This window comes from Cibotium barometz, chromosome 43 (assembly GCF_041138505.1).
Source record: "Cibotium barometz isolate CiBa-2024 chromosome 43, ASM4113850v1, whole genome shotgun sequence".
Lineage (NCBI taxonomy): Eukaryota > Viridiplantae > Streptophyta > Polypodiopsida > Cyatheales > Cibotiaceae > Cibotium > Cibotium barometz.
The window spans coordinates 41,597,478-41,616,982 of record NC_141088.1 but is presented as its reverse complement, the minus strand read 5'-3'; positions in this window follow the sequence as shown (position 1 = coordinate 41,616,982).

Here is a 19,505-nt window from a genome sequence, read left to right as displayed (position 1 = left end):
ATAGGAAGGGCGATTAGTTGTGCAGACACTGTGTACTACAAAGAGCTCTTAAAGTTTCCATTGGGTGTATGTATGCAAATTCAGGTCACTGGTTGTGATAGTTTGGGTGCAGTATAGTACCACTGTAGAGAGAATACAACAGTTTGTGCATGTCAAACAAGAGTGTTTTTTTGGGTAAATTTGTGTTGTAGACAAGATGTCGAATGATAGAATAAAACAGATTGCAGAGAAGCTTGACAAGAACAACTTCCATGCTTGGAGGTTTAGATTGAAAAATTTCATGATGGGAAAAGGTTACTAGACTACATTGAATGTGAACATGAGGAGGCACCAGAGATACCGCAGATTAATCCAACTGCTGGCAGATGTAAAAGAATTCAAGGATTGAAATCAAGGAGCAAGGAAAGTCATGTTTTGGCTTTCTATCACCATACATGACACTATGATTGGGCATATATAGGATGCCAAGTCACCTAAGAAGGCATGGGATACCTTGGTGAAGCTGTATGAAACTAACAACAAGGTATGGAAGATTCAGTTGAAGAATGAGCTTCATACTGTGGAGAAGAAAAATATGTCTGTGAATGATTATGCCTTGAAGCTCAAGGCATAGTCATACTGTGGAGAAGAAAATATGTCTGTGAATGATTATGCCTTGAAGCTCAAGGGTATTGTGGAATCCCTTGCATCAATTGGTGTTTCTGTTGATGATGATGATAAGGTGGAAGTGTGTCTACATGGTCTTGGGCCACAATGCAAGGAGTTCAAAAGTCTATTCAAACTCGGGAGAACATTCCTAACTTCATAGATTTTGTGTCAATGTTAATCATTGAAGAGAACAATTTGGGTGAAGATCAATAGTCTTTACAAAACAAAAACAGTTCAGAGCAACATGCATTCTACACAAGTGCAAGTACCAAACAAGGTAGAGGTCATGGACATGGCCAAGGTGGTGGCCGAATAAGTAATCAGAATTATGGTTAGCAGTAGCAACAGTCCCAAGATTTGTAACAACAACATATAGGTGGAAGAGGCTAGTTTAGAGGCAGGGGGAGTCAAAGAGGTTGTAGTAATTGGCAAAGGTATCATAATGATACACGAGGTTGTTTTTACTATGCTAAGCCTAGACATATGCAGGCAGATTGCTATAAGAAACAGATTGACATGAGAAATAAAAAAGTGCAGCAAAATAACTATGCATCCTCTAGCATAAATAATGAGGATAATGAGAGGTTGTTTGTTATTGAACATGTAGTTAATGATGTGTATGGAAATGATGTAGCAGCATGTAAGGATGATGTATGGTTTTTTGATTCAGGTGCTTCGAACCACATGAAAGGTCATGGTGAGTGGTTCAAGGAAAGTAAGAGTCTGAAAAGACCAAGTTTTGTTGAAATAGGGGATGATACTACTCATCCAATTGCCCATGCTTGAGATGTGCCATTGTCTATGTAGGATTGTAAGGTGAAGTACCTTGTAGATGTACTTCATGTTCCAAACATTACAAAGAATTTAGTTTCAGTTGGCAAAATGATTAAGCAAGGTTTGCAGGTCCAGTTTAACCTTGATGGTTGTTATGTAGAAGACCTTAATGATAAGTGTAGGTTAGTTACAAAAAGGCAACAGAGTGGACATAATGTTTACATTGAATGTAAATACTCTTAAAGTGATTGTTGTAATGTTTGCAAATGGTTCAAGAGTTGTTACAAATATAGACATTTGGTGTAAGAGAATTGGGCATGTAAATGTGCAAAGAATGAAGTCTATGCAGACAAAATAAATGTGACAGGGCTGCCTAAGTTTAAGGTTGAAGGTATGCAAAAAGTATGTGAAGCATGTCAATTTAGAAAGCAAACAAAGCATGTCAATCTAGAAAGCAAACAAAGCATGTATTTCCACATGATAGATATGTGAGCAGGAATGTACTAGATGTTGTGCATCATTTAGATGTATGGGGTCCTACAAAGACTATATCTATGGGGGGCTGTAGGTACTACCATAACATTCATTGATGATGACCACACGAGGAAAGTGTGGGTGTATTTCATGCAGGAGAAGAGTAAAGTGTTCACTCATTTCAGAATTTCAGAGAGTGTGATGGGCTAAAAAACAGATAGGAAAGAATGTGAAGTGCTTAGATTAGATGGTGGAGGGGGAGAATACGTCTCCAATGAGTTCTTTAAATTCTTGCAAAAGAATGGCATTCAGAGACAATTTACATGTAGATACACTCCATAACAAAATGGAGTTACTGAGCAAAAAAATAGGCACATTGCAGAGATAGCATGAGCATTGATGGTAGAGAAGAATATTCTGCATAGCTATTGGGCTGAGGCTGTGGGATGAGGCTGTGTCTACAGGAGTTTATATCATGAACATGACTCCTCCTATAGCCATACATGATGTAACGCTAGAGGATAAGTTTACTGGCAAGAAACGTGATTTGTCTCACTTAAAAGTTTTTGGATGTATTGCATATGTGCATGTGCCAGTTGAGTTGTGTACTGAGTTGGATCAAAAGGTAGAACAATGTGTGTTTATTGGGTATTCCCTTGAGAAAAAGGGATATAGATGCTATAATCCTGCTACAACAAATCCTGCTACACGTGAATCGAGGGGGTAAGTAGGGATGTTGTATTTGATGAGATGAGTAGATGGTATGCTACTGAAAAAGATGTTGTTAGGGCTAATGTAAGTGGAAACATGGTTGCACAGAATGCAAGTTAGAAATCACACTCATTGAGTGGACCAGGAGAGTCCTCATCCACTTGTTCTGTTGATAAACCATGGAGTGGCAGACTGCGTCATAATACTAGTCTTGAAAATGTAGTTGGTACATCATATAAACGCAAAGAGAAAGTGGTTGAGCCCCTTGGTATGCCTAATATTTCTTCAGAGCATTCTCTTGTTGATGGAGAGTCTAGTAGCTCAAAGATGAGCCTTGATAAGGAGCTTGGAATTCCAGCAATGAGAACACCTAGTGCATTAGGACCTCAATGGAAGGCTTCTTGGGCCCTTTTATTTGGCAATTTAAGGGAGTCAAACCTTTTCTCTTAAGAAGAAATGTTTTCTAATTAGAAGCTTCAAAACGGCTACTTTATTCGAATTTGAATTTTGGGGGGAGAATGGAATTTAAAATCTAGCGAATAAAACCATATCATGTAACATATCTATGGAAAGCTCTTGATGCATAGATCACGGATCTGTAATCTCCGCTCAAATCGGAGCTTGTATGTAGAAGTTATGGAGGTCCGAAAATTGTAAAATCCCCCCTCCCCTTTTTTGGGAAAAAAGTGCACCCTTTGACCACTCTTACACCTCTCTTAAAAACCCAACATTTCAGTCCACATGGCAACCCCCCATTTGGCTATTCCTTAATCACCTTGATTAGGCTTGGGCAAATTAAAGGGCCCAAGAAGACCCCATTCACTTCCTAATGTGGAAACATGGTTGCACAGAATGCAAGTTAGAAATCACACTCATTGAGTGGACCAGGAGAGAAGGGAGATGTAGCCAATCAAAAAAGTCTAAGGGAGATTTAGTGCTTTGCTTTCTAGATACAGACAAGCACAATTACCTTGACAAAGTGGGCTCTGCTCTAGACCATCGAGTTGATGAGGTTAAGTCGCCCTTGGTGAAGAGGATAAATGGGAACTCTCCATGCCAATTTGGATCATGCAAGCTTTACCATCTCCGTCAAACCAGAGAAGGTTACAAATTAGCCACTCTAAGTTTTTAATACAAGATCCATAAAAGTCCCACCGTCTGATGATGTACAATAACATGGAAAACTCCAAATCAAGACTCTCCTTATGGGGTGTTGATCAAAAGGTAGAGTTAGACCTATGCCACAAGCACATAGAGAGTAGCTCATTGCCTTGGACATAGAAATGAATAGAAAAGGAACTAATGGGTAACCTTGCCACCAAAAGAAAGCAAGAGATAAAGAAGTGATCCTTGTAAGGCTCCATGTATAAACATCCAAACTGTAGGCACAAGAGTAGGAGGAGAAAACACCTTGATCCCAAGAAATTGAGTCAAAGCATGGTCCCTCCAAGAATTCCCAATCCACCTAGTTGTAGGATTTCTCAAAGTCCAAAAAGAAGTATAGCCGGGTCCTCTCATCCCATGCTGACTATTGTTATTATTGTTTCCTCTCAAAACATGAAGATATTATCTAGGATTCTTCTATCACCGATGTAGCCTATCTAGGTGGCATGAATCATATTTGGGAGGTATGGCTGTAGACAAAGAGTGATTGCCTTTAATGGGCCATGTCAAGGAGGGTGATGGTTCTTGGGTAGAAAATCTCTAGCCACTCCCCAGTCTCGTTTTGGATGAAGAAAATAAGGCTCATTCTTAGGAGAACACATGTCTTCTCATGACCTCATTGCAAGTAGCACAAAATTGTCCTTCATGAGGTCGTGATGCCACAAAAAGAGGAAAAAATCTCTAGCCACTCCCCAGTCTCGTTTTGGATGAAGAAAATAAGGCTCATTCTTAGGAGAACACATGTCTTCTCATGTCTTCTCATGACCTCATTGCAAGTAGCACAAAATTGTCCTTCATGAGGTCGTGATGCCACAAAAAGAGGAAAAATAGTAGCTCATTATATCTTGGTAATTTCTAGTGTGGAAGGTCATAAAGTGCAAGATAAACCTCCATGAAACAAAAAAGGGAGTCCAAAGAAGTCTGCAAAGAATATGAGACACAAAGCCTCACATGGTGCCACAATTTTGGGAGAGCCTACTTTCATTGAGGTGATCTTGGTCAACTGAAAGAAGCCTACTATAGTACTTTGTTTGCCACAACGTGGACCTGTGTCAAATGCCACCAACAGTAGGTGCCTAGGGAGGTCCTAAAAAGGGCCCTTTAAATTTTCTCTCTCTAGAATCATCTCTCTCTTTATTGACCAATAAGTGTTTTCATTTGTACACTTGCGGACTTTACGAGTCACATCAGTATATAGGCTTTGTAGGTGGGGGGACCACACATAAAATTTGGAGTTTAATACCATAAAATAATTAATTTTGATCTCTACTCTTGAAAAGAAATTCATCTTTGGTGCTTCTTTCTCAAAATTGGAAGCATTTAACCCAAATTTTGAATGGCTTCACTTATCAAACCCTCTCTATGGCATGAACAATATTCTTTCTTTGTTTCTATCTCCTTATCTTTTGTGTATTCTTAATCAAGTATCTAGAAAGAATCACGTGGAGGGGTAAGTATTGGGAGTAGTGATATATTTTCTTGTATTTAATAAGAAAAGCAATTTCTAATTATTGTTGATAATGGTTTGTCTTTCTCTATTTGGATTACAGGTAGGAGAATGAGGTCATGAAGCCTTTATTATTTGTTTACAAGCATCCCTTCTTACTATGGAAATGTCACTGTAAGAAGACAAGTAAAGTATATTTCATCTTCTATATCCATTTTTATGCTCTTAAAGAATTTTGAGTTTTTTTACTAAGCATTATTTTCCTCTTTTATGTTTATATGAAGGTCACTATCAAATCAAATAGCAAGGTCAATGTTTGAAGGGTTTCACTTTCTTTGTGAAGTGAAGTGTTTCGTTTTTAGGTATAGAAATTCATAGTGCTTTATCTTTGTATTCTGCATAACCTATAACATGATGCAAATGTATCGTATATAGGTTTGAGTGGTTTTTTTATTAATTAACTTCTTTATAAGGTAGAGGAACTTAGGGTTCTTGTACCATTTTTTGTTTTTAATCTTTAGCCAGATTTGGTTGATCTTACAAAAAACATGAAACATTTGGTTTGATGTTTCCTTTTTGATTAGTATGCTTTTGCAAGTTTTTGTAAGTAAACTCCATGGGTGATACTTGCGGGCATAGATTTCCTTATGGGCTCTGTGTGTGTGTGTGTGTGTGTGTGTGTGTGTGAGAGAGAGAGAGAGAGAGAGAGAGAGAGAGAGAGATTTCAATAAATAAATATAAAACTTTTTAGAGATATTTTAGTAAACTCCATGGGTGATACTTGCGGGCATAGATTTCCTTATGGGCTCTGTGTGTGTGTGTGTGTGTGTGTGTGTGTGTGTGTGTGTGTGTGTGTGTGAGAGAGAGAGAGAGAGAGAGAGAGAGAGAGAGAGAGATTTCAATAAATAAATATAAATTTTTTTAGAGATATTTTAGTAAAATATTACAAATAAGTGAAGAGTAATAATTTAAATAAATTATTCTCAACCCAGTGCTCACTTTGTATTCTTTAAAGAATTCAAAGTTCAAACATTTGGTGTACTAGAAGATAGTTAATGACAATATGTACTATTGAAAGTAAACTCTATCTTTGCCTTAACAAAAATTTTGAATGGCTTGAACCCATGTACTTTTCAAGAAGGCATATTTGATGACCCGCCTGGGGGATAGGCCCCACACTTACACCACTGGCATGGTTGATGAGATCATGGGTGATATGCGGCCAGTGAGATGACAGGCTGTGTGACAGCCATTCTAGAGACTGGCATAGTTAAAGCGCCAGATCATTTAGTTGGGTTCACACTATAAAGAACCCTAGTATGTATTTGGTTGAGTACCTTTTCATATGGTGTACTCCTATCTTTGTATATGGTGTGTTGAATGTTGTGTAAAGAAGAAGAAGATTTTCAGCCTTTCACCTTGTGTTCTCCTTTAGGGTTTTGTGAGTGTGTGTGTGCTTGCAAGAGCTTAAGCTCTCTTCTCCCTTGCATCTTTTCATGGTATCAGAGCCTGGTTTATGCTAAGGGCTGAGTTGTAAGCAAGAGAAGCACAGGAAGCGGTACGAGGGTAAGAGCTTCAACTACTCATCCCCCTATTTGTGTTGGCGTGACTACACCCTCGTCGGGAGCTCTACGGGAGGCACCGGCAAACGATCTCTGATTGAAGAGCTTTCTTCGCGGGAGTAAAGCTATAGGGCAACTATACCATCCTATCGGACAACATTTTTTGGGCCGAAAACGCGTTTCGGGCACGTTAGGACCTCTGTTTTTTGGAAAGCAGGCGATTTTGATTACTACGGGTAAGTCATCGATTCTCTGCAAAACTCTGTTTTAAGAACTGTAGGAAGACAGATTGGTTGTGCAGACATTGTGTGTGCTGCAAGGAGGTCAACAGTTGCCATTGGGTGTATGTATGCACATTGAGGTCACTGGTTGTGACATTTGAGTGTAATACAGTACCGCTGCAGAAAATATAGCAGTTTGTGCAGGACAAATCAGAGTGTTGTTTCTGGTAAATTTGTGTGTCTGGTAAGATGTCAAATGATGGCATAAACCAAATTGTTGCTGAGAAGCTTGATAAGAATAACTTCCATGCTTGGAGGTTCAGGTTGACAAAGCATGAAGAGGCACCGGAGATACCGGAGATACCGGAGATCAATCCGACTGCTTCAGATGTGAAAGAGTTCAAGGATTGGAACCAAGGAGCCAGAAAAGTTATGTTGGCTCTCTATCAGTATACAGGACACCATGATTGGGCGAGGATTGGGCACATATAGGATGCCAAGTCCCCCAACAAGGAGGCGTGGAACACCTTGGTAAAACTCTATGAAATGAATACCAAGGCACGAAAGATACAGTTGAAGAATGAACTTCATACTATGGAGAAAAAGAGTATGTCTATGAATGACTCTGCATTGAAGATCAAGGGTATTGTGGAATCCCTTTCATCTATTGGCGTTTCAGTAGATGATGATGATAAGGTGGAAGTCTGTCTATGTGGTCTCCGGCCACAATACAAGGCATTCAAGACGTCTATTCAGACTCGAGAAAACATTCCCAATTTCACAGATTTGGTGTCTATGTTGATTATAGAAGAGAAGAGCTTGGGTGAAGACCAACAACCTTCACAAAACAAAAACAGTTCAGAGCAACAGGCCTTCTACACAAGTTCAGGAAGAGGACGAGGTAGAGGAGGCTGTGGACGCGGCCAAGGAGGTGGCCAAATAGGTAATCAAAATTATGGTCAGCAGAGCAGCAACAACAACAGTCCCAGAATTCACAACAACAACAACACGTAGGTGGAAGAGGCCAATTCAGAGGCAAGGGGAGTCAAAGAGGTCATGGAAATTGGCAAAGATAGTATAATGATACACATGGATGCTTTTATTGTGGTAAGCCTGGACATGTGCAGGCAGATTATTATAAGAAGCAGGCTCACATGAAAAATGAAAAATTACAGCAAAACAACTATGCATCCTCAAGCAGAAACAATGAGGATAATGAAAGGTTGTTTGTTATGCAGCATGTCGTTAATGCCATGTCTAAAAATGTTGAAGCAGCACATAAAGATGATGTATGGTACATTGATTCAGGTGCTTTGAACCACATGACAAGTCATGGGGAGTGGTTCAAGGAGATGAAAAACCTTGAAAGACTAGGTTTTGTGGAAACAAGGGATGACACTGCTCATCCAATTGCCCATGTTGGAGATGTGCCATTGTCTATGCAGGATGGCAAAGTGAAGTACCTTGCAGATGTACTTCATGTTCCAAACATAACAAAAAATCTGGTTTCAGTTGGCCAGATGATTGAGTAGGGTTTGCAGGTTTGGTTTAACCCTGATGGTTGTTATGTTGAAGACTTTAAAGACAAGTGCAGGTTGGTTGCAAAAGGCAACAAAGTGGGTAGAATGTTTATATTGAATGTAAACATGCTTGAAGTGAGTGCTGCGATGTTTGCAAATGGTTCAGGAATTGTTGCAGACACAGACATTTGGCATAAAAGAATTGGACATGTGAATGTGCAGAGAATGAGGTCTATGTAGACTAAAGGAATTATGACAGGACTGCCAAAGTTTAAAGTTGAAGGTATGCAGAAAATATGTGAAGCATGCCAATTTGGAAAGCAAACAAAGCATGTATTTCCACGTGATAGAAATGTAAGCAGAAATGGACTAGATGTTGTGCATTTAGATGTATGGGGTCCTACGAAGACCATGTCTATGGGAGGCTGCAGGTATATGTGACATTTATTGATGACCACACAAGGAAAGTGTGGGTATACTTCATGAAGGAGAAGGGTGAGGTGTTCACTCATTTTTAGAATTTTAGAGTTATGGTTGAAAAGCAAACAGGGAAATATGTAAAGTGCCTAAGGTTAGATGGAGGGGGAGAGTACTTCTCCAATGATGGTTGAAAAGCAAACAGGGAAATATGTAAAGTGCCTAAGGTTAGATGGAGGGAGAGAGTACTTCTCCAATGATGAGTTCTCTGAATTTTCGAAGAAGAATGGTATTCAAAGACAGTTTATATGCAGATACACTATGCAGCAAAATGGAGTTGCTGAGCGGAAAAACAGGCACATTGCTGAGATTGCGCAAGCATTGCTGGGAGAGAAGAATATGCCGCATAGCTATTGGGCTGAGGCTATTGCTATAGCAGTTTACATCATGAATAGGACTCCAACTATAGCCATACATGTAACTCCAGAGGAGATGTTTACTGGCAGAAAACCTGATTTGTCTCATCTGAAAGTCTTTGGATGCATTGCATATGTGCATGTTCCAGATGAAGTTGTCTACAAAGTATTAATGCTATACACATTGGGTCAATACCAATTTTTATGGTCTTAATTTTCCAACAATCTCCCTCTCAAATGTCATGGAGTAAGGTGTTGTAGAGGGTTTTAAGGAAGTTGAGAGTATCTCCTTGGGCCACCATCTCAAGTTTTTCATTTACTCACTTTGGTTTAGGCTTGATGTAACCATCCTTTCCAAATGATATGTTGAGAAGGCCTTGGTGATGGTCCACATGTGAGTGCTTGAGAAGTTCTTAAATGCAACTGAAGAGTTGGCAATGTGAGTGCTTGAGAAGTGCTTAAATGCAACTGAAGAGTTGGCAATGTGCTTTCATAAGAGTGAATTTGGCTGATGTACTCTTCATGATATATTGGCATTTTTATTTCCTCTTGAGGGGGTGTTGCACTAAGGAGTTGGAGTTCAGTAGCCGTTGAGTTGATGCTTTCATGGGTGAAGAAGCCTCTTGGCAAAGGAGGTCTATGGTTTTTTTTATGTTAAAGCATGGTTGGAATCCCTCCTTCTTGAGCTATGTTGTACCCTCAAAATATTTTTTGGTAGCCAAGTTTGGAGAAGTGGGGATGTTGTAGACACATCCATAAGTGCCTTGCCCTTGTCTACTCTCTCAGTGAAGCAATTTTTGCTTGTGGTGGAGTTGTCACAGTCTCTGTTCAGATAGGTTTTCTCTTCCAAGTGTGATTTGGACAGTGGGGCACTTTGGTTATGGTCATTGTTGAAGAAACCTTGATGTACTTATGCTTGTAAAATCACTTTTTGGATCCACCGAGGAGTAGTTTGTAACTTTGACCTTCTCCATCTGTTGTTGTTTTTTGAGACTTCTTGTAAGCTTTCGTTTTGATGGAGAGGAGTCTATGGTAGGACAAACTATTTGAAATCCTTAGGAAGTATGCTCCCTAGTAGGTTCATATGTGGAATCTATAGTATGTTTTGGTTTTCGTTTATGAGCTCTTTGATTCTTCTTTTTTGGAGTAGCTTCAAATCCATTTGTTGGAAAAGCTCCCTCCTTGTGATCATCCTTGAGAGGTAGCAACTTCACTGTGAAGGTTGCATAAACACCAGAGTTTTGCTGTTAGGATGTTCTACCATATGTTCAATCTCTTTTGCAGAGTCTCTTTTACCTTTTTCACTTATCAATTGTAACCAAGGGTGATTGGCCCTTTGAAGTTACCTTTAGGCAAGACTAGGAAGTCACCAATCACGTGCTGATGTGTTGATTATCACAATTAGTGTAATTTTTTTACAAACTAAGCACTTTTGTATTTTTCTTCTTGCTACCCATCACTCTAGCTTCACTTTATTGAAGCTTGGGCTTTCCACCAAGCAGCAAAAGAGATTAAGTTGTGCATGGTTTTCCCATCAATCAAAGCACTAAATAGCACTTTCCCATAGGGACTAGCCACAATTCAATGCATTTTCTTTTTGGTTCTAGAGTTGTTGTAGCTGAAACTAGGTGCTTTAACACATGAAATAGCAGCTTTTGGAATAATCTCACCCGTGTGATTAGATTTACAAGATGTGGCAACATTGCAGTAGTTTTCCAAAGATATGATCATGGCCATGGTTTCACTAGTAGCTAGAGGAACATATGGGTCACTAGCTAGGATTTCCTCTAGAGCTCTATTCATGCTCATTTTTTAGATGGTTCTTGGACCTTTTCTTGATTTTATGGAGCAGTTTATGGCTTTGTAAAAAATCACAGGGATGTCAAGCTAGATGCCGTTCGTGAATTAGCTAATGTCTTGTCCTATTGCTTAGAGGCCTTAGCAACTAAAGGTGCATCCGACTTTGAGAGTTCTTGATATTTCTTGGCATTAGAAACTTTTTTTTTCTCTTTTCTCATTTCTTCCACGGAGTGATCTAGTGCTAGCATTATTAAATGAATAATAGGTTCAATTCCAAGGTCCTCGATGGCTACTTGCATAAGTGCTTGCCAAACCAAAGGATGTCATTTCTTGGTGACAAGATCCATAAACATGTCCTTTGAGATTTTCTTCCATCCATGTGCTCAAGGGTCTTTGAGATGTCTTCTCAGGGCTCATTTCTATTGTACCAATGGTCTCTTTTTGAATAACCCTAGAGTTTGAAGTAGGTTGTAAGATTCCTCCCCAGCCTCTCAAGATATCCAGCATCTTCCCCTGTAATCAATCCCCTCTTCAGAAATATAAAAGATCTTATTTCTAACTATTTTAACCTAGAGAGAGAGAATATTCTAGAGACAGAATATTCAGATTTTGAATATTTTTAGATAGAAAAATTTCTCATATTATTAAAATGAGTTCCCCTGAAACAAAAATTCAAAAAGAACTTTCCAATGTGCAATTGGAATTAATTGGAAATGGGTATTAAAGGACCTTAGCCTAAGGGTCTAGATTTTCAGAAATTTTTGGATTATGGTCCAATTAAGGTTCCTGTGGGCCAATAGGATCAATCCATGTGTGGGGAGGAGATAAATCCAATTTGTAAAAGAAGATACCCCAAAATGAGTAAATGCTCACATAAGATGAAGAGTTGAGTATGTACAAGGTTTATTAGTAAGAAACTATGAGTAATAAAAAAAATATGAGATATTTTGGGTATAATGATTCCATTTTGACACATATGTAAGGAAGGGGAGTCCCTTAAAGGAGGTGCATACTTCACATGCTTGAATGAGTTTTAAACTAAAAAATAATGTGATATTTTTATCTCTCCTCTCTCTTGAACCAAACCAAATCAAAATGGAACCAAACCGAATCAAAAAGTAACCAAACTAGGTCCAAATCTAGTCCAAATTCAACCAAATTGAAATCTAGAAAATTCTAGAAATCAGTTAGCTTTGGTTAGAGCTTTCCTCTCCTATAAATAGAACATGAATCCTTTGAAAAAAAGAGGAGAATTTTACTATACTAAAGTTATGCTGAAATAATGCTAATTTTTACTATTCTCTAAAATTCTCTCCAAATTGGAGAAATTGGAGCTTCCCTCTTTCTTCAATACCCATTGGTGGCTCCATCAACATACTAAACCAATTGATTGGTTGGGGGCCTCTACCGTGAACAAATAATCAAGCAATTTGTAAGATAAATGGTGAATTTAGATCTTTTCTATAATTTCTCAATGTTTCTCTCTTCTCAACTCCTCTCAAGCTTGAGAAGCTTAATTGGAATGATTTTTGAATGCTATTGAAGTTAATTGATGAATGGTAGTGAAGAGTTACATAATTTGATGAATACTATTGAAGTTAATTGATTAATGATAGTTAAGAATTACATAAATTTCCATTTATGCTTAATTCTAATGGTTTTATGTAATTTCTCTCTCTCACTCAAGAAATGGTCATACTCATGACCCATTCTCAATCCAAATGAAGCTTTTCATAAAGCTTTTCCTTAATCCAAGATTAATCTATGCTTGAGGCCAAATTAATGGCTTTTTTCTATGCTCTTAGTTTATGTATTTCATGAATATTTCATGGATTTTTTCTATGCTCTTAGTTTATGTATTTCATAAATATTGATGATTCAATCCATTATTGGGTTAATGATCCAATTAGGGATCATTCTAATCATTTTCTTAATGATAAGCTTTATCCTTCAAAATAAATTGAGATTTATCAGTCATAGTAACGGAGCTATGGCAAAATTTTTATAAAAATTACACATAAAATAATTTCATTCAAAGCATGAAAAGAGAACTTCTTACCATATTCTAAGAATTATCATCCTAGATTAATTGAAAGATATTCATTGTAATCATAGAGAAATTGATTTTTATATTATGCATAATTGGATTTCATGCATAGAGGTATGTATAAAAGATTATTATTTTAATGTAAAAGAGTTACTTTTATCATATTTGGATTTCATGCATAGAGGTATGCATAAAATATTATTATTTTAATATAAAAGTGTTACTTTTATCATATTTGGATTTCATGCATAGAGGTATGCATAAAAGATTATTATTTTAATATAAAAGTGTTACTTTTATCATATTTGAATTTCATGCATAGAGGTATGCATAAAAGTTGATTATTTTATTATAAAAGTGTTACTTTTATCATAACTGAATTTCATGCATAGAGGTATGCATAAAAGTTGATTATTTTATTATAAAAGTGTTACTTTTATCATATTTGAATTTCATGCATAGAGGTATGCATAAAAGATTATTATTTTAATATAAAAATGTTACTTTTATCATATTTGAATTTCATGCATAGAGGTATGCATAAAAGTTGATTATTTTATTATAAAAGTGTTACTTTTATCATATTTAAATTTCATGCATAGAGGTATGCATAAAAGTTGATTATTTTATTATAAAAGTGTTACTTTTATCATATTTGAATTTCATGCATAGAGGTATGCATAAAAGATTATTATTTTAATATAAAAGTGTTACTTTTATCATATTTGAATTTCATGCATAGAGGTATGCATCAAAGTTGATTATTTTATTATAAAAGTGTTACTTTTATCATATTTGAATTTCATGCATAGAGGTATGCATAAAAGTTGATTATTTTATTATAAAAGTGTTACTTTTATCATATTTGAATTTCATGCATAGAGGTATGCATAAAAGTTGATTATTTTAATATAAAAGTGTTACTTTTATCATATTTGGAATTCATGCATAGAGGTATGCATAAAAGTTGATTATTTTATTGTAAAAGTGTTACTTTTATCATATTGGATTTCATGCATAGAGGTATGCATAAAAGATATTCTTTTTATACTAAAAGTGTGATTTTCATCATAAATGGATTTTATGCATAACTTAGATGCATAAGAGAAATTCTTTTATTCTAAAAGTGTAATTTCTACCAAATTGAATTTATGCATAGAACGATGCATAAAAGATGGATTTTTAATTTAACAGTGCAATTCTCATCGAAATTGAGTTTATGCATAGGAAGATGCATAAAAGATTGAATTTCAATTCAAAAGTGTCATTTTCATTTAAAATAAATTTATGCATAAGAAGATGCATAAAAGATTGATTTTTCTTTCGAAAGTGTTAGTCTTCTTAAATGGAATTTATGCATAAATAAATGTGTAGAGAAATCTTATATCAAATATAAGAATTCTCTTGTATTCTATAAATAGATATGGGAAGTGATGGGATGTGATAAGAGGCATATGAGATGTGATAGGATGTGATAAGATGTGTATGAGATGTGATAGGATGTGATAAGAGGTGTATGAGATGTGATACGATGTGATAAGATGCATATGAGATGAGTTAGGATGTGATAAGATGAGTTAAGATGTGATAAGATGTGTATGAGATGTGATAGGATGTGATAAGAGGTGTATGAGATGTGATAAGATGTGATAAGATGCATATGAGATGAGTTAGGATGTGATAAGATGAGTTAAGATATGATAAGATGTGTATGGGATGAGGTAAGAAGTGTATATGATGGGATAAGATGTATATGGGTTGTGATAGGGCGAGAATGGATGTGATGTAAAGAATAGATGTGAAGGCATATGTGGCTATAAGAATGGGAATGTGGAAATGGATGTATGTGTGTGGATGTATGGATGTGGAAATGGGAGTGTGGATGTATGAATGTGAAAACGGATGTATTCATGTAGATGTAGATGTATAGATGTGAATGAGAATGTGAATGTGGATGTATGCATGGAGATGTTGATGTATGCATGGAGATGCAGATATATGTAGGTAGATGTAGATGTAGGCATGGAGATGCAGATATATGTAGGTAGATGTAGATGTATGGATGTGAATGTGATTATGGATGTGGATATATGCATGGAGATGATGTATGCATGGAGATGTGGATGTACGCATATAGGTGTAGATGTATGGATGTGAATGTGATTATGGATGTGGATGTATGCATGGAGATGTGGATGTGGATGTATGAATGAGGATGTGAAAATGGAGGTATGCATGGATGTGTATATAGAATAATGAACGTGAATGTGTATGAAAAATAATGTGTCGTCGATATGAGTAAATGGATGAAAATGAATACACATTGAATGGAATGTGGATTGAGGAGGGATAATGTGGAAAGACGAGAGTTCGATATAGAAATTGTATTTTGTGACTGTTTGTAAATGACTATTTTATGGCGAGAATGCTGGGGAAGCATTTTGACCGTCTTGTGGATTAAGGTCATGGAGACCTAACTGATAAAGTTGCAACTGCTGACGCAGAGTCAATGGAGGACGTCTCGTGTAGCAAGGTCGGACCGAGGTCTTGAGCAGCCTCGGTTCGATTTAAATGGTGAGCTTCTGGTATGGTGGATGAGGGACCAAGGAAGCGGCCTATGAGTGAAGCACTAGGTCACCTGCGAAGGATCCTAGAGGGTGCTGACCATACAGTGCTCAGGCTCTGGGTCGCCGAAGATACCCACACGTGCGTCGTGGAAGATATTGGAACAAGGAATAAGAGTTGTTTTCTGAAACCGGGCATGGATCTGGTTGATTGACCTTGCTGGTCCTCAATGGATGAGTCCATGGCTCTTTTATATGGATCTGTGGGTTGATCTTGTTGATCTTCCACGAAGATTCCATTCTATTATATGAATATATTGCCGGTTACTATGAGCTAGGAACTATGGAAAAGGCCCCTGAGTGAATAGGTGGTGAGCGTTCTGGTTGCCAATGATGCCATAAGTATACCGATGAATGAATGACTGGAAATAAGGATTCAACCAGAGACTTTGAGGATTGTCATCAGTGACATAATGGTTTCATTAAAGGATTGTTTTAAAGTTAGCTGATGCTAAGAAAAAGGCAATTTCATATTGGGTGTGTAAGTGGTGTGGCTAGTTTTATGTTTGCATGAACTTCTGGCTAGGGGGCCTTGGAACTCTTTTCCTTGGTACCTGGGACAAAACCTAACCAAATTCTTAATTGGATCCCATCACTACAGTGGTTGGGCGGTTGGCTATAACCCATGGGACTGGATGGGGTTAGGCTGGACTGATGGATCCGTAAACCGAGATTCAATTTCTGTTATTACGATAGATGAAGTAAATCCCGGATAGTAATTGTTCTATGGATCCTAGGAATCAATGACTGTGCCTCTTGATGGGGAAAAAAGCGTTGATCCCAATGATCCAAGTGCAAGTTTCTTCCTTGATCTGACCGAGTACCTTTATAGGTGCAGTCGGATCAGTTTGATCAGTAATGGTCTTGACTACGTTAGAGTAAAAAGTTATCCTGGTGGAATCGTCCGTGTTTTCCGGGTAAAGGAAGTTTTTTTCGGATTCGGTTTTGGAAAAACCGACGGATTGTCCGGATATCCGTGGACGAGGCCCCAAGTGTGGGACCCTGCCCCGCGCATGATGTGCTACTTCCGCTGCTAGCATCCCGAATCAGTTGCATGGTAGGGACAGGGATCTTACAGTTGGTATCAGTGTAAGATTCCTCCCCTAGCCTTCGAGGTATACAGGAGTAAGAACCTCCCTTTCTGATTTTATAATTATTCCCTCTCTAAAATAAAAGAAAGATTCTATTTAAAGAAGGAAGACCTTTCCCCAGAATACTTTCTCAGGAGCCCCATCTGTTTTAAGGATTCAGAACGATGAGTTCAGAAGTAAGAACTAGTGTTTTAGATGCCACGGAATTTGTCATCAGTTAAAAGATTGCCCAGGGTCAACAGAAGCAGTATGCAGATAAGAAGAGGACAGTGAGAGAATTCAAAGAAGCAGAAATGGTCTTCATTTAAGTACGGCCCAAAAGAAGTTCTTTATCTCTTGGAAAGTATAAGAAGTTATCCCCCAGATATTGTGGGCCTTATCTGATTTCAAAGAAAATAGGTGACTTAGCCTATGAGCTTTTTTTACCTCCTCATCTCAAAGTTCATAATGTATCGCATGAAAGCCTTCTATATAAATATGTGCCAAACCCGAATCATGGAAAGACGGTAAAACTTCAATGGCAAGATACCCCGTTGGCTTCTAGGTTACGCTAGTTCCTTCTTTTATATAAGTCATAACTCTTACTTGTCACTCGTAGTAATCTTACTTCCATTGATCTCCTTTCTTTTTTAATCTCCTTTATGGCTTGGAAGCAGGAATTGATTTTATCCATGATGATTTCTCACCTTCAAGACACAAGCGAGTCTGTGACGAAGGATTTTATAGAACTGTATGAGCGCTCACTTTTCCCTCACTTGGGAACTTCTGTAGCTCAGACCAAATGGCGGACCTATCAAGACATAACTAGGGTAACACCGTGGGGCCAGCAGCACTTTCGTAACAATATCCGCTTGGCTATGGTTATTGAAGCCTTGGGTTTGGGTCCCCGATACTATTGCGTGATGAGTTCAAGGCATGGTGGATTTTCTGAGCGGGTCTTCTTACCATCGTGTTTTCTTCCTCACCAGAAGATATGCCTTTATCCCAATTTCGGCTTGCCTCTTAGAGATCATTTTATTAGGTCACCTCATACCAATGAGATAGGTACTGCAATAACCGACCGAATTATTCCCAAAGATGAGTTACCTTATACGTGTGCTGCTTGTGAGTACTACTTTTGTGATATATGATGGACGGGCTTATGGAATTGTAAAAAGTTCTTCTACCTTATTGTATATGTGTTCCAAGAGTGAATAAAGTTGAAATCTTGTTCTTGTCTTGATTCTTGCTCTCTTTGAGACTTTTCTTGGTGGTTAATCTTAATTAACCACCAAGAAAAGTTCTTCTACCTTGCTGTATATGTGTTCCAAGAGTGAATAAAGTTGAAATCTTGTTCTTGTCTTGAGTCTTGCTCTCTTTGTGCATTTTGCAAAATTACCCCCAGTTTGCGAGATGAGGACATCTCGCGTTTTCAAGTGAGAGAATTTAGGATTCCTCCCCAGCCTCTCAAGATATTTAGCATCTTCCCCTATAATCAATCCCCTCTTCAGAAATATAAAAGATCTTATTTCTAACTATTTTAACCTAGAGAGAGAGAATATTCTAGAGAGAGAATATTCAGATTTTGAATATTTTTAGATAGAAAAATTTCTCATATTATTAAAATGAGTTCCCCTGAAACACAAATTCAAAAAGAACTTTCCAATGTGCAATTGGAATTAACTGGAAATGGGTATAAAGGACCTTAGCCTAAGGGTCTAGATTTTCAGAAATTTTTGGATTATGGTCCAATTAAGGTTCCTATGGGCCAATAGGATCAATCCATGTGTGGGGAGGAGATAAATCCAATTTGTAAAAGAAGATACCCAAAAATGAGTAAATGCTCACATAAGATGAAGAGTTGAGTATGTACAAGGTTTATTAGTAAGAAACTATGAGTAATAAAAAAAATATGAGATATTTTGGGTATAATGATTCCATTTTGACACATATGTAAGGAAGGGGAGTCCCTTAAAGGAGGTGCATACTTCACATGCTTGAATGAGTTTTAAACTCAAAAATAATGTGATATTATTATCTCTCCTCCCTCTTGAACCAAACCAAATCAAAATGGAACCAAACCGAATAAAAAAGTAACCAAACTAGGTCCAAATCTAGTCCAAATTCAACCAAATTGAAATCTAGAAAATTTTAGAAATCATTTAGCTTTGGTTAGAGCTTCCCTCTCCTATAAATAAAACATGAATCCTTTGAAAAAAAGAGGAGAATTTTACTATACTAAAGTTATGCTGAAATAATGCTAATTTCTACTATTCTCTAAAATTCTCTCCAAATTGGAGAAATTGGAGCTTCCCTCTTTCTTCAATCCCCATTGGTGGCTCCATCAACATACTAAACCAATTGATTGGTTGGGGGCCTCTACCGCGAACAAAGAATCAAGCAATTTGTAAGGTAAATGGTGAATTTAGATCTTTTCTATAATTTCTCAATGTTTCTCTCTTCTCAACCCCTCTCAAGCTTGAGAAGCTTAATTGGAATGATTTTTGAATGCTATTGAAGTGAATTGATGAAGAGTTACATAATTTGATGAATGCTATTGAAGTTAATTGATTAATGATAGTTAAGAATTACATAAATTTTCATTTATGC